This window comes from Uranotaenia lowii, chromosome 3 (assembly GCF_029784155.1).
Source record: "Uranotaenia lowii strain MFRU-FL chromosome 3, ASM2978415v1, whole genome shotgun sequence".
In the NCBI taxonomy this organism is placed as follows: domain Eukaryota; kingdom Metazoa; phylum Arthropoda; class Insecta; order Diptera; family Culicidae; genus Uranotaenia; species Uranotaenia lowii.
The window spans coordinates 178,544,280-178,561,751 of NC_073693.1; the positions used below are offsets into that span (position 1 = coordinate 178,544,280).

The 17,472-nt window shown below is 35.4% G+C and overlaps 1 long non-coding RNA gene across 1 annotated transcript; it reads left to right on the forward strand.

Moving 5' to 3' along the window:
- Positions 1–2,382: 2,382 nt before the first annotated feature.
- Positions 2,383–17,037, forward strand: LOC129750930 (uncharacterized). The gene is made up of 3 exons (XR_008738528.1): positions 2,383–2,505; positions 2,560–2,862; positions 16,255–17,037. It is a non-coding gene; the product is annotated as an uncharacterized LOC129750930 (long non-coding RNA).
- The last annotated feature ends 435 nt before the right edge of the window (positions 17,038–17,472 follow it).

Sequence of the window (17,472 nt, forward strand, 5' to 3'; positions counted from 1 at the left end):
CGCTTCTGAGATATACATAAATAAACAGTAACTTACCTTTCCAAGATTTCAGCATTTCGAATGTTGTTAGAAATCCATTTTTGAGCCAACTAGTAACCCGCATAATTAAAAACAGTTGGGGATATAGTACTAACTATTAACTTAATATATTGGTAGCAGTACCAGTATGAAATATCTTCCAAGTATCATTTCATTATACATGTTCAAAATTTTATTACCTCAATAAATTATGACAGGATCGTATCAGTGACAGTGACAATATGATATATGATTTAGTAAGTATAGTATAATAAGAGAATAAAAATTTGCAACCTTTGAATATTGTCTCTGGACCTTATCCAGGACTCTAACAGTGTACGACAAAGTTTCCTTATATTTTCTTAGCATTAGACATTAAATTAAAAAAAAAACAACATTGACAACATTGTATGAGTTAGACAAGTCGTTATCATTTCACCTCTTGCGGATAATAACTAATATTGTTATTTTAAGATGTAGTTGTGAGCTTATGCATTTTTTCGCTCTTGGGTTCAGCATCTGCTAATTTTCACTTCACTTCGTTAAAATTTGTGTCGGCAACCCCACGCCAGGTTCGGAACTGAAAACTGTGTTCAAAATGGCTCCGAAAAAAAAGAATCACGCTGAGAAAAACACACAGAACGCGAAAAGTAAGTAAAACTATATTATATTATCGATAAAAACTAGTGAGATTAAATAAAACTAATGAAATTACAGAAACAAAGATCTCTGCTGAGCGGAGAGCGGGAAAAAAAATCTACTGAAAGGCTGAACAATGCAGATCTGCACAAATAGGTAAGATTGTATAATCCATGTATAATATCAGAAATAAAAAATAAAAATCTCAACATTTAAATTTTTTAATTTTATTTTATTTTTTGTGGGAAAGAATTGGAACTATATTGGTTATGGTACAGGGAAGCTCTTTTTAAAAATATTTTACAATATGCGGAACGTATGATTGAGCGTTATTTTTACTACAAACTACTATAAGCAAACTATATCCATTGAAGTTGATGAAATCTATGATTTTGTATTCCAACGTAGCTAGAACATTCAGGTAGATTGTTTTGCTCGCCAAAAGTGGATGATATTTTAACCGTATCCAATAATGTAGCATGAAATATTTGTTCGAAAAAATCGCTCTTTTTGAATGGTAAACATGCTTAACAGCCCTTTCCCCATATGGTACTTTAACAGATAATCATAATACAGATTGTTAATATGGTCTGTGTTATTGTACATATACTGTTCACTTTACAATAAACGATAACGTTTAGAGACAATATAGAATATTCTCTATATATTGTAATTGATTATGCGGGAATTCTTATAAAATATCCATGGTTCATTCGCATGATGGTTCCATTTTATACAAGTAATCAATTTTCGAAAACTAGGTATAAAATTTTATTGAAAATAAGGACGTAATATTCTATAGTTTAGTTTACCTTAAATCAAATGTAAAAAGAAATATTTCGTTTTCATTACATAATATTATTTTTGATTTCTTGATGGCATTTGAATTTGATGGTACTAGAATTGATTCTAGGGGTGCTACACGCTCCCGATTGCTAAACGAAAAATAGGTACTTATGGCACAAATCGAAAGAAAAGTTCAGTTGCTACCCTTAAATTTGAGTTTAATTGTGCATTCTAAAAATGAAGTTTTAAAGGCATACTCAACATTATGTTCGGCTGAACTGAAATTGATGCAATTCAAAACTAAGATCAGCAGTCGAACACTTATTTTATTTTTATTCGAAAGAAAATGTTTTAGAATTTAGGAACCCAAAATGGGGGTCAAATACTTCCGGAACCTTCCGAAAAACTCATTTTCAAGTGTATATGTTGGTCTTTAAAAAAACGGGTTAAATCTGAGTTTTGTTTTTCCAAACTCGATTTTAAAAAGTTCACTAAATAAAACTTTCTTTTAATCCCTTGTCTAACCTGATTTCAAGTTTCATATTCTGATTTTCCAATATTTATGTATTGGATTGTGAAATGAGCGAATGTGCTAAATGTAAACAAATTGAGCTATCAACCGGATAAAATATTGAATACATTCATCATAAGAAAGATGTTTGCCATCCTAAGTATAAGAGAAACATATTGGCTGCGAGCTTATGAAGTATTCGTGTGTGATTTAGTCGTATCCACTCTAATCTAAATTCATCATCGAATTTTTCTAAACTTTTTACCGTATACTTTAAAAAAAGAAATTATTAAAACTCATAAAATGATACCCTGTTTTGAATTATCGTCAACTTATTTTTGAGTTGAAATTTGTTCCGTGCAATTCTCATTTCGAGTGAAAAATACTGTTCGTGTTGTTTTGAAATTTCTTCATGTGTTTTTGAGTCGGGATGTTTTGTGTTTTTTCGTAGTTAAAACTCGCGTCTGGGTGAAGCGTCAGCGATCAACAAAATCCGATTTCTCTGGACCGTCAGCAACCGACGACGGCAGTTGGTGTCAGCAAACCAAAAGGTAAATACATTTTTTGAAAATATACACCATTACCGACACAATCCGTCATTTTAGGTTCGGAAAAATTTCTTGCAAAATGATCCAATGCCGATGGCTTTCCATTCCGGAAAGAAAATCAAATGAAAAGAACTCAGCTGGCCAGTTTGAGTTGTTGTTCCGATGTTCGGACAAGTTTCGCAGAGTAAATATCACCGAAGTAAATTTGAACTTGCGGAACCGGCGGAGGATCTCAGATTTGGCGTTTTATCAACTTTAAGAAGTAGGTGTAACTTCTAAGCGGCCTTCAAGCATGCATCAGGTTATGTACTGCATACGTTCGGACGTTACAATATATAACTGTTAAAATGAAATATGAAGGTACGTACAAATGTCTTAAATTAAGCAACAGCTTTTTCTTCCCTGGTCAAGTTTGTCGAGATTTATGGAAGCCAAAATATCTGCTCATCCGTTCATAACACTATTGCGTATTGATATTATCACCATAAGTAAGATTTTGAATCTAAAATTTATCTAAAATAACTTTTTTATTTCGTTTAGCTGTGTAAGTCCTTAAATTGCTCTCAGAATTGACTTCGCCTTTAACTTACTTGTTGATTTATTATTTATAGATAAGCTTATGTACAGTAAAACAAATCCTATCAATTAAAAATCGAAAAAACAAAAGTCTATGCATATTTCTAACGAATGGTATTTCAAATTAAGATTTATTTCGTGATGTTATATTTTGGTACTTGGTGCATGCTTATAGTTGTTGTTGCATATGTAAAGGCGAGATTTTTATATGATTCTAATTCAGCTCATTTCCATTCAAATATTACGTAACGCGTAAAGGGGAGAGGGGAGGTGGTGTAGCAGTTTGTTACGGTTTGTGAATTTTTGATAAAAAAAAAGTGATAATAATGTGCTACGTAGGGGAATGGGGGTTGCGTTGAAAATTATCGAAAATTGCGTTACGTAATATTTGAACGGCCCCTCATCAAATAAAAATCTTTGCCATGCATACATTCAGGCGTATTAATTCTGTGTAAACTTATTCTAAATAAATTTCTCTGTCTAACACATCTCAAGCATACATTTTTCGCACAACGAAATTTGCTATCACGCCTTGAGAGTGAAATATGCTTTCATTTTGCTTGATATACTGCCTTATGATACCTTATTTGGCTAAACTAAGAACTCAACTACACCTTATTTTTCCAAAAATTCGAGAGCAAAACTATGTCAAATTTTGCTTTTATTGAAAAATATTTTATGCCTTATATTGACATCATTGTGCTCTCCAAGCTCTCAGAAAACAAGGTGTAGTTAGGGCCTCAGTTTTAGCAAAATTTGGTATCACTTTGCTAACCAAGTATGAAAATTTGTGCTCTCATTTTTGCTGTGTACCACCTTATGTCAAGCAAAATGAGAGCAGATTTTCCTCTCAGGGCGTGATAGCAAAATTTGCTATAATTTTGCCATAAAAGTCTGCTCGGGATTTGCTCTTCATATAAAAAAAAACGATGTATTCTTCATTTTAATGTTTTGAAATTCATCTGGCTTTCAAAGGCAAAGGGAAACAAGATTTTTCATATATTTTTCGAACTGTTGTGGATATTTGTTCAATGAATACAGTGTGGAAACGGAAAAACGTAAATTTAGTTGACTTGTGATATCGAAAAGAAATTAAAAAATTTTTTTTTTATTATTTCAATAATTTTGTTATTTCGACATGGGTCTTTTTTAACATTCAAATTCAAGGTATTTTTTTCTTTAATGCTTCACTCAGAACACAAATATGTATATTTTGAGGAAACTAACTGTTGAAACACTTTAAGATTTTTGAAGAATTTATATAGAGGCTTCTATCGACATAAACACACCCTTATGAAAAAAAGGAAATAATTTTACTGTTTTTTTTTAATTTCATTCCAATTTTCGTCACGGATCAAGTTAGAAATCAGTTCATTTGAAATTTTTGCAAATATTCAAAGGAATCTTTACATATTCAAGCTTTAAAAAGTGTAATTTATTTTTTTCTTAAATTATGACCAGTGATAGAAAAAAGTTAATTTTCCAATCAGTGCGTTTGATAGGAGATGGTTTCCTTTTTTACAAAGCAAAGTTTCGGCGATGTTAAATTTTCATTAGGCTGCGAAAAAACACTTTGTCGTGCATAAAAATGATTGTCTTGTGTTTAACTCTTAAATTAAACACTATCACTGGAAAATTATAATATTTACTTATTTTAACATTTTCAACCAAAATTTAACTTTTTTTGTGATTTAACTTTAATTTGCTTGATTTTATATGATTGATGGTTTATTCAAATAATTGTAATGCGATACTTCAACAAATTTTAAGAGACTTTCTGAATTTCTTATCTCATTCTTCGAGGCAGTTTCGAACTATAGGTTCCGGTAAAATAAGTTGGTTTTTTCAATTTAGAGGTAGTTGAAGAGAAATCAGAGAGTAGTTTAAAAATTTCCGAACTTATGATTCTTACACATTTTTGAACTGTTAAATTCTAACCAGGAAATTGAATTTTGAATTTTGGGTCGAATCCCTGATTTTAGAACCAAAACTGATATTCGGTTTTCTCTTGTTAATTTTCCCGGTTTTGGGTCTGAATTTCCGGTTTTTTCCCGGTTTTCCCGGTTCTGTGGCCACCCTGATAACTGCTTGTGATGATGTTAAAAACTTTCAAGCGAAGTTACGGTTATGGATCAACCAAATTTCCCAAGAAAACCTCGTGCGCTTCACTACGTGTCAAGAACTGAAAAGATCAAATGAGGCTGCATCATTTGGTAAATACGTACTTCACCTAGAATCTTTACTAGATACATTCAAAAGCCGTTTTAGTGACTTTAATTCATACGAGCAAGAATGTTCGTTGTTCGTATCTCCATTTTCGTTTGCTCCTAAAAATGCTGCTGATAATTTGCAACTTGAGTTGATAGAGCTGCAGTGCGATTCTTTATTAAAAACGATATACATTGAAGTGGCTGTACCAAAATTTTACAGCTATTTGCCTGAACGCTACGTTATGTTACGGAAATTTGTTGCCAGAATTCTTGCTATGTTTGCAAGTAGCTATCTATGTGAGCAGTTTTTTTCCATAATTAAAGCTACAAAAACTTCTCATCGTTCGAGATTATCTGATAAAAATTTATCAGCAATAATGAAAGTGTCAGTGACAAATAAACTTCAAACTGATATCAGGACAATAGATATAATGCATTATAATATAAGAATGTTTATTTATTTATTTATTTTTATTAGAATAAAATCAACGGATCATATGTAGATCCTAATGATAACTTAATAGTAATTACAATACAAGATAAAAAATTAACACAGGTATATACAGTTCTTGAGATAGTTAAAAATATCTAGGTTCAGATGACGTAGGGCATACCGCATGAAGCGACGCTGGATAGCCTCGATTCGTTCAGCCCGATTCTGGTAGAAAGGACACCAAACAGCTGAAGCATACTCGAGGATGGAACGAAACGAACTATACAGCAGTAAAGACTTTTCAGGCTATACACGTCTTTGAAGTTTTTGGCCATGCGAAATGAGAATCCAAGGTTTCTGGATGCTTTGTCGACGATGTGGTTCGTATGAGTCTTAAACTCCAGCCGTTGATCGAGAATAACGCCCAGATCGTTGATGTGGTCCACCCGAGAAATGATTCCGCCTCCGAGAGCGTACTCCGCATAAAGAGGGTGTCGCTTACGAGAAAATGATAAGACCGAGCATTTACTGCGATTCAGGGGCAGGCAATTCAAGTCACACCGTTGAGCAAACACATTGAACTGCTGCTGCAGGAAATTGATGTCCTCTTGGCCGTTTATGGTGTGAAAGAGTTTCAGGTCGTCGGCATATGCAAGTTTTTTGCAGTCAAGGAGCGAGAGTACGTCATTAAAATATATCACGAAAATTAGTGGTCCTAAAGACTTCCTTGAGGCACGCCGGAGCAGGCAAGAAAATTATTTGAAAAGGAGTCATCAATACGAACGGATAACTTTCGACCTGTTAAGTAACTATGGAACCAGTGCAAAAGGGATCCACAGAAACCCAGACGTTCTAGCTTTGCGATAGCGATAACGTGGTTCACCTTGTCGAATGCAGCAGAAAGGTCAGTATATATGGCGCCAGTTTGGATTTTCATAGCAAAGATGTCTTACACAAAAGATGTGAAGGTGAGCAAGTTGGTAGTCGTGGATCGTTTAGGCATGAATCCGTGTTGATCATTGGAAAGTTGATGCTTGAAGAACGAATTAATGGGATCCAAGAAAACCAATTCAAACAATTTGACCATCGCGCATAGAGCTGAAATTCCGCGGTTGTTATTAACGTCTCTCTTGTCTTGTTAAACATTACAGCTACAGGTTACATAAAAAATTTACGCAAAATTTCATTCCAAGTTTACTTATAAATATATTCCATTTTATTGTATCTAATCTCCGCGAAACTAATATGTTATGTTTTCTAACTGATTCTTGCACACTTAAACGAGTTCGACATGCCTGTTCTAAAGCAAATCGAGAGTTCAAAGAACTGAACATTTCAACCGTTAAAAAAAATTTAAAGTTATATTAAACTAAGATGCTGTACAATTTTGGAGGAAACATCAGATCAATCTATGGGCTTGAGATATAGCTCAGTTGGCCGTCTCTTGAGCCGATGTCCGCGCGTTCGAGCCCAAGAGTGAACATCGAACACAGTTGTACCGGGTAAGTTTTTCAATAACGATCCGCCAACTGCAACGTTGATAAAGTCGCGAATGCCATAAAGACGGTAAAACGACTATAATCGAAACAAAAAAAATCAGATCAATCTATAAATTCGATTCGATTTGATTCGATATAACTTGATCAACTTTTAATATTTTCAAGTTCTGTTTTTATCACTCCAAGCTAAAATAAAAATTTAAACATTTGAATACATGGTATTTAGAAGAGTTTGAGAACCAGAAATTCAAACCTGATTTCCCATGTCAAATTCTAAGTACTTCTTAGGAAGTCTTACGCTTTTTATACACCTTGAAGTTTACACCGATGCTCCGAGATATTTTGGCGTTATTTGTGTAACGGGAATAACCACCTTTCTTATGCAAACATAGGAACGCGAACCGGTAAGCTCGGCACAAATGCATCACGGGCCCATTTCATTATTGATGAGCCTGTATACCTAGTTATAAATGGAAACCATTTGTATGTAAATTTATAAATACTATAAATTATAAATAACGTCTGTCTGACGAAAGACATCCCCAACGGCTTCCGAGTAAATGGATTTTCGCCTGCAGGAAGATGCAGAGAAAAAAAGCCTATACCATGAGCTACGCCAGATGTGATGATGGGGTAATTTAACGACAGATCAAGTGCCAACATGAAACTCATACTCGGGGTAACCTTCGCATAAGCCTTTGCGTTGGCTCGAGATGTCTCAGGATTAATGCTGCGAAAGTCTAACCGTCTCATTTGGTCTGTCTTGACTCTTGAGGAGAGCGAAATATATTATACGTCTAGTCTGGGGTCTATTTTTAGCTTTGATCTATTCCGAAAATGTGACCAAGATTTGCTCCAAACGAAACGCACAGCCGAGCTCAATTCTGAAACGCAACACCGCAAAAGGTACTCAAATTGCGCCCTCGTTGTCCCGTAAATTGAACAAAATGAAATTTAACGTCTTGTTAGAGGGCAATTAACAGTTTTCTCCTAAAAAAAAGCTGAATGACAAAAAAAAACAGATCCAGCTACTGGAATTAAGTGGAAAGCCTGGCGGTCCGCAGATTTTCTACGATGTTAATTAGTAGAAGTGTTTTAAGCTCGCTTTTGGTGGTCCCCGACTTTATCTTTCAGCATACCGTTTTGCTGTCGTTTGCGTTCGATTGCCCACGAAGACGTCGACCACTTGAAGGCCAGCGATTAACATTTTGGATTTAAAGCAAGGGACACGTTTCTGGAAGCAGGTAAACTGGGAAAAGATAATTGTAGAATTAGATCCAGCTGTGCCAAAACTGTTGTACATTTTTTGTAGGATTTGTAAAAGTGTGTTAAGTTTTGAAATTTTGAATGAGCATTTCAAGATGAGTTTTAATGAATTAGGTACTTCGTAATCATGTTTCAGGTAATCAAATTTTAGGAACAATTGATGCAAATTTAGAGTCCAAAATATGATTTTTTGCTTATGGCTACAAATTTGAACGTCATAAAAACACCCCCACATCAGCCCTAAGCCCTAAGCCAAGAACAAGTTTAGCCCTCCAAAGTTTTGATTCCGGACACAATCCACTTAAGGACTACCTCAATGCAGAATTACTACTTCAGATACAATTTCGAGAAACAGGAATCAGAATCCGAAGATGTAATTCAAAGGTTATATTCACTAATAAAATTTAAGCAAAAATTTTTGCAATTTGAATTATCTGGAAACACTAAAACGGATAAAGAAACAATCAAAATAGCTGACTTTATGCAAGTTTATTCGACACTTTTTCGAGTAACCGTGTCCCTAACACGGATGGGAAATGAGTAAGCTCATTTCTAACCATGACGCAGTATATTAATATTTACTTAACTACTAATTGAACAAAGATGTACCCCTGCCAAGAGGTCGAATGAGTTACGTGTCTGGCGTTCCGCGAGCTCAATGGCTGGTTTTCCCTATCTATGAACGCGAAAGCATTTAAACTTCGCAGACATGTGAGCCACGGAAAACGGCCTTAATCAAATAGTTGCGTGTCTGTCTGGCTGGCCACGTTGATGTCGGCTAGGCTGGGTGGCTGTTTTGCCTTAAGCCCAAAGGGAGACTCCTTCGAAAGCTGAGTGCGCAAGGGCAAACGCTTATTGTTCGGTAAGTTGCCGATTTTCCATTTTTTCAGCATGTACCAACAGTGCGAATTTCCCAGACAACCTTTTGGGAAGTCTTAAGGCAGACAGCCACACACACACACACTCACAGAGGTTGTTTTAGAGTCTTGTTGAAGAGGATTTTTCCAACCGACCGGAATGTGTTGAGCGTTTTGAAAAGTATAACTTAATATTTTCTCTAACCTCCACGAGCCTTCGTCAATGAAGACATAAGTTTAAATTCTATTCACCCACAGAAAACCCTATAGCCTGACCACGGATGGAATGACAGCTAAGCCTAGGATTCGAAGCCGAAAGAAATGAAGACGAAAGTGCGTTAATAAAATTAACCACATGAAACTAATTCTATTTAACGATCCCGTTCAGCTTCTAGGGGTGGAGGATGGCTATTGAACATTGAGTTTTATTGCTTCAGAACTCTTAAATCGTATGACCTATTATGAACAAATAAAGGCCATTAAATTAGGAAACATTATTCCACTTTTAGATTTTGAACATGGAATGCAATTTGTAACGACGATAAACTTCTTCTTATATACAGTAACATGAAGTATTTTTATCTGACGTATGATGATTGGTTATCATTTGAGTTTTTAAATGTAAAACGAACAGACTGGACTATCAGATTAACTTTTAACAAGTGAATTTCGTTGACTCCGTACAAGCCCAGGAACTGCTAGTTTATCTTATATTAAGTGCCTTATAAAAGCTGTATGTAGTGGTCATGTTGTAAGTATTCTTGTGAAAAGAGTCGCATGAATTCATAATTATTATTATAATTTTAATATGATTAACGAAAATGTTAATAAAATTTTTGGTTAAAATAACAAAATAGGCCAACGGCAGCACTTTAATATTAAATCATGAGACAAGCTCTAAACTTCAAACAATTGGATCCATTCCAAGCACCCTTCAACTGGAGAACATTTTTCAAAAATAAATTGCACAGCATAAGAAAGGATATTTCTTGAACTTCATTTTCTATCAAAAGATATTCAGTTAACTTTTTTACAATTGAGTATGTTAGCGTTAAAATTTAAAAAAATTGAATGAAAATAAATTGGTTTTAACAATTATTCCTTATCTGAAACATAACTTTGTCAAAAATCAAGCAATGTCAAATGTCAATGTTCAAGACTATTTACTACACTATTATAGTATTTCTTCAATACAAGTTTAACATAACAATGCGCTTCAACAAGAGAATTTAATCAGTTCGAATAGAAAACTTAGAAATTTAAGAAGAATAAATAGGAGCGTAGGATTTGAGTAAGCGCGTCGCTTACTAAGGTGACATTCCATGCAATAATTACCTTAAACCCCAAAAACTCAACGTGAGATTTGTGGAGGGATGGAGTACAGTCGGCCTCCGCAAAACAAATCATCACAAGTGCTTCACATCCTTCCCCCTATCGACTACATGGACTTGGCCGGCGTCGTTATTGGTTCCTATTCAAGATTGGGATTCTCAAAATTGAGGAGTGAGAATGTGTTGCTTGTTCACAGCACTTTTCATTTGGTTAATTGCCCAATGTTGATTATCTCGAACGAATCACGAAGTGCAATCATTATGCCATTGCATTGGCCAGGAGGGGCCACAGGTGAACCGTAGTTGATAGCAAGCTTTAATAGGAAATAAATTTCTAAAAAAAATGTTCTGGAAAAACTGTACTTTACTGTTCTGTACGCTGTACGGTTTTGTAAAAAAAATAAGAAAATTTAAAAAAGTTGCGCGTTGTGACGTCGCGATTTCTTTTGCTTATATTACTTTCTTACTTAATGTTCCCGCGCCGATCCTCCGGTGCATAGAGTGAAACACCTTCACTGTTGACGATCCGAAGCCAGCGTCTTCCTTGGTCCCAGTCAAGATTCTCGTCGACAGTTCGTATTTCGGCGGCTAGGCTTCGCCTCCACGAGTTTCTGGGTGTGCTACTTCATCGAAGTCCTTCTGGATTACATTTATGCGCCTCATTGCAAATCTCGTTTTTCGCAGCGTGTGCCCAATCCATCTCCACTTACGTTCCCGAATCTCGATTTCTAGCGCCCTTTGATGACACCGGCGATGTAGTTCCTCATTTGAGATCCAGTTGCCATGCCACAAAGCGCAGATGATATTCTGCAGGCAGCGGTTTACAAATACTTGCAGTTTTCGCGTCGTTACCGCACAAAGTTTCGCCCCCGTACAGCAATACGGATTTGACGTTTGAGTTAAAAATTCGAATTTTCGTTCGTAGAAATATCTGATGTGAGCTGTGGGCTGTTCTGATCCGGGTTTCGATGTCTTTCTTGGTACTACCATCAGGCGTAATCTGGCTACCAAGATACTGGAAAATTTAAAATGGCAAAAATGCTTTCAATGTAATTTTCATAGTATTTAAAACAACGTTAAGCTAAATCTTCATTTACTTCATTGGCACAGATTGCCCCAGAACCTCTGTAATGGATTCGATTGCGAGATATGACCGAGGAATTAAGCCACCAAAAAATAACGAGTGTCTTAATTCCCTTCCACTGGAAAGCGAATTAAACTGTGAAATTTTTACTAACAATGTTTTGTTTTGCAACCATATTGATAGCATGAATGTTGAAAGGGTATTGTTAATTAAAGTTGATTGAGTTTTGTTTCAATGTTCGGGGTTTCTATAGACATACTTGATGCTTCCAGTTCGAATCAATCCAAAGATTAATTAATTTGAGTAAATTAGTTTCTAGCGTCTCTATAAAGTTGCTATTGAGGGTTTCAAAACAAATGTAAATGAAAATTAACCTCTAGGTTGTTAGTATAGATCTTGTATTAATCATGTTACAGCCATAAGTAAAGCAAGTGCGTGCAGCAATTTGCAACCGGTCATCGATATGGATCATGCACATTTCACGGGTGGTGGATATTTTATTTTCCATCAATGATTTCGTTTATTAAAACATCCTTGGCTACACGAGATCGAAATTTTTCAACCCTCACAGAAACTCCCAGTAGGAACCTAGCAAAACCTATGCAGTATGTGTAAAGTCGCGGGGTGTACACCGAGCAATCGGAAGGCTCTAAGCTTCGTTTGTTGCTCTTGTTTCCATCTCCGGACGGCCAGCATAACGATATTGTTGCTATACAAACAAGTAATATGTAGTATACAGCTTGTTTACTGGCGAACATGTCGAACATGTTTTCAGCATACTTTTCTTTCGTAGTGAAACAAGGATAAAAAAAATCGATCTACATAATATATGTAGGGTATTGCGGTACAAAACAGTTTATCGAGCTGGTATTTAGAAATATTTAGAAAATTGCGAAAATTTAGTTTGTAAGAAAAGGGGTAGCCTTAATAGCGGCACGTCATCCAAACAAACGGAAAAATTGTTAGGATTTTTTATAATTCTTATAAGTACGAGCATGGATAGCATTTACGAAAAAAATTGATTTTTTCCAACTTAGAGCATGCATTTTACCTTCAAATACCCTCAAACAACTTGTATGATGCAGATAAAGCTGATAAATGTTGCTAGAAAAAAAGCTTTAAACGAATTTCAATTCATTACAAAAATATCTTTTAACTACTAGCTTAGAAGTAAAATAAAACTACAAAAGTAGTTGAAAAATTGGGTTCTGGGACGGATTAAAGGTACATAAATGTTTTTCTAATAACAAATTTAGAAGAAGATACAGTTTTTGAATACCTAAATTTAGAATTAAAGAACAAAGACACACTTTTTTTAAAAATAAATTTAAATACTAGGACTTTAAAACTTGCTGAAATTTTTGGATGGAAAAGATTTTTTTTAACATTCGAGAAAAAAAATTTTTTTTTTTTAAATTAATTTTAATTTAAAAATTTTAATGATACTCAGGGGAACAAAATTTTAGGTGCCTATTTTTTTATTACTGATTTTGACAAATAAGGCGTCCTGAACTCGAATTTTTTGTCAGTTTGTGTCTATCATCACTAGTTTTTTTGATATAGCGGTATAAGTTGAAAAATGAATCTACCATTGATGACTGATGAAAAAAAACTACATAAAAAACAAAAACTGGCTCTGAAATTGTTTTTTATTCTTTTAATCAAAGAACAATTTTTAAGCTTTCTTTATTAACGTCGAAAAAACTTGTAGTGATTTAGCTTTTAATTTATTTTACAAATTTGTTTGCGATAATTGAACGATTTGCCTTTTGCTTTAAAAATCATCAAAAATTCAATTTGATTTGAAAATATTTTAAAAATTCGTCAATATTCCCATATTTTCCAGAATGGCGAAAAGTAAACAAGAAGAAAATTTCTATAACGTTTTATTTTAAAGAAGTCCAAATTAATTGCGGGTTTCGGGAAAATTGATCATTGATTTAAGACCTTTGTTTGTAAAGTTGTTTGATTGGTTTTTACGTGAAATTGTCTCAAAAACACGATGCAATGAATAAATTCAAAATAAAAAAATAAAACTTTCCTCAAGAAAACCAACGTTTTAATTTTAGATCGATAATTTGACGTTCTAAACATAATTTTTTCAAAACATAAATCATCGATAGATTATTAAAAAAATATTTACAATGAGTATTTCGTAAAAATTCTATGGCTTCTAAGTTTGTAGATATTGCATTTTGTAAATGATGACTTTTTGGAAATCGTTAAAAAAGGAGGAAGAGTCCAGGGACGCGGGAAGGGCGCTTCATTCTAAAAAAATCAGGATTTGTATTGTAGACCTCAGCGAGTCTATCGGCCCAGTTTTGCGAATTTGGGATAAGATTTTTTTCCGCTGTGCACACTTGACATGGAATGACCCATTAATAAAATGTTTACATATTATTTCTCAACGATTACAAAATGACGATGACCTAGTTTTCACATTTTAAGCTAACTAGTTTTTGATTGACATAGAAAATTTAAAAAATCGAGAAATAGATGTACAAATTTTAACATTTTTCGATGCCTCAATAAATTATCCAGAATGATGGATTGGCTTAATGATATAACCTACAAACTTTATGTTCGGGCTCGGCCGATGGGGGGGTTCGGATTTCGGGGAATTTCTTTCCGTCTCCAGTCGACGGCATCCACCAGCAGCAAGAATAAGGTAAGTCGCCGACCTTTCGCTGGCACAACAGCTGATCCACCCGCTGGGGGAGTGATTTCGTTTGCACTATTCGAGTTCTGCTTGCGAAAAAGCACCACACACTATGCACGATAATTGCTGCTAATTACTTAGGCTCAATTTCGGAATTTGTATTGAAAGTCGCTTGCATGGACTTAACTATGGAGTTTAATAATAGTAGAAGTAAAATTCCGTGCGATTCGTTTAACGTTCTAATCTATTCTTAAACTCCATAGTTAAGTCCATGCAAGCGACTTTCAATACAAATTCCGAAATTGAGCCTAAGTAATTAGCAGCAATTATCGTGCATAGTGTGTGGTGCTTTTTCGCAAGCAGAACTCGAATAGTGCAAACGAAATCACTCCCCCAGCGGGTGGATCAGCTGTTGTGCCAGCGAAAGGTCGGCGACTTACCTTATTCTTGCTGCTGGTGGATGCCGTCGACTGGAGACGGAAAGAAATTCCCCGAAATCCGAACCCCCCCATCGGCCGAGCCCGAACATTTGGTCCTTCGAGCCGGATTTGAGTGGTGGAGGGTTGAAATTCTGTTTTCTGACTCCCATCGGGGGTTTCCATTGGCCGGAACTCCCCAGGGATCGTTTCTCGGGTTTGATCAACGGTGGAGAGGAAGCACGCTCGCGGTGCGGTGGTGGAGCTGGAATCAACTTTGCCAGAAACTGTCCAGCCGAAGAGGGTGTCCACCAAAAACGGAGAATTATTACCAAGAGAGTGGCGTACGCCCGTGTGGAACTCATGGTAACATTCTCCACCGATGATCATGTCGATTGTTGCTGGAACGTTGAACTGAGGATCCGCCAATGGAACCTGTGGCATTTTCCAGGCAGTTGTATCGATCGAGCTGTTGTGCGAAGTGAACTGGCGACTTACCTGGAGTTTCTGCTGCTAGTGGATGCCGTCGACTTAGAGACGGGAAGAAAACCCTCGAATTCCGAACCCCCCATCGGCCGAGCCCGAACACTTTATATTAGTTTTATTATCCTATACGAACACTGTTGGTGTTGAAATATTCTTCGGACAATCACCATATTATTTTTAAATGAATATTATTATATTTCAGATTACTTGTCTGTGGTAAGACGCATCAAAATGCAAATCAAAGTGATACCGTGTAAATCTCATTTCCATATCCTCGAATACGATTTTTTTTGCATGACACGTTTGTAAACACTTCAATTTTGTCCGACCAAACATTTATATATTTGTGTTTTTAACTAGTAGAGTCTTTTGTGGTATTAGTAAAAAATAATTTGAACAAAATTAAAAATTACTGAAATTGGTGATTTAATGTTCTATGGCCGTTAATGGCATCACAAGTTCATCAAAACTATAAATTTTCATACGATTTCATTATTTTTTTAACAGAGTTTTTTGCATGTTACTCCTTTTTCTGGGTAGGGTAAAAATTTCATGTTTTTTAGAATTTAAAAAAAAAACGATCAATCCAATATTTTTATTGAATACGTCAATTAGATGTCCCCTCAAGCTTAAAAATTCTGATGCATTAGCGGTATGATTATCTGTGGATTGAATTTAGTTTAGAAGCCATTGAAGTTGATAAGTGTTACACGTTACCGAGTTGACGCTATATGGAGAAGCTGATATACCAAAATAATGTAAAATTAGTAGCCATTTACCAATGTTATGTGCACGTTTTTGAAGTAATATTGCAATACTTTTTTATGTATTAGTTGTAATCAATCGATGCATGTGCATGAAAGTTAGAGCAAAAAAAGTGATTCCTAAGACTTAACCACATAAACTAAAATTTGATATGTTTTTTTTTATTCCAGAGCATGTTCCTGTTTGGACCACCCTACTCTACAATCCGTTTAAAATTTAAATTACTATATTGATTCCGCAAAGATACCTTGGAAAGACAAATTGCTAAAAAAATAGTTATAAATTGTGTCTGTCGTGTGTCGTGTGTTCTACGCAAACCCTGCTGCAAGCGATTTAAAAAAAACGTCAACATCGAAGACGCAAATCAAATCCTCACGGTTTCGTGGTGCACAACTGGTGTTGAATTTGAGCCAATGGAGGTACAATTTCGTGGCGTGTACCAGCTGGATAACTTTCAAGATTTCCGTTTCCGAAACACGTGTACACGCTCTTCATAGTCGACAGGCAGCTATACCGTTTTCCACATTCACCAGTAGAAGCTTTTCTGTTTCTCTGCATCACGAGTCACTTTTTGGCATAGGAAGCACAACAAAGTAATGGGAGAAAGAATCATCAACCAATATGAAAACGCTTTTCCAGTTTATTGTTTCCTTCTGGCGGCTCAAAACAAACCCACTTGCAGGCACACAACAAAACATGCTGGGCGGTTTTGTGATGAGTTGTAAGTACGGTTACTCAAAACGCCGCTGTGCTTGGGAAACGGAGAAATGTAACCGTTCATTTTACTTCCGAAATACGAAAACCGAAATGTGGAAACTTATGGCGGAAGAAGATGGTTTCCTCAGCACCAGCAACATCACAGTCAACCAAACCGTGTTCCCAGAAGGTTGCCACTAATTAGCCCAAATGAGATAGTTAATTATTGGGAAGTTGTTTTGTTGTGCTGAGGAATAATTGCCGTCGCAAGTCAGTCGGATACATTTTTCCGAATTTTCTGAGGATCAGATGCATTATCCTCGGAAGGTGGAGGCTGTGCGTATTCGTATTTCAACTTTTGGACGAGCGATATTCTAATGAATTTGTTAACTTGGCTGTAACCTGATGACCCGTACAGCTAGTGTGACTTTGTGACTAAAGCAAGCAAACAGGCAAGTTTGGAAAAACTTTATCGTCATTGAGAAATTCATCTGAATTATCACTTCATGTATTCAGCATAACGTGTATAAGAACGCAAGCCCTTGGCGTTAAATTAACGAATAATTGCTTGCAAAATGCACATATTTCAAGTAGCATCAAAAGTACTAACAGTTGAGACATGTTATCATAAAATGAAATAAAATCAGTTTCATCTATTGAAATTTTATGTAATATAAAAAACAGTTAAAAAT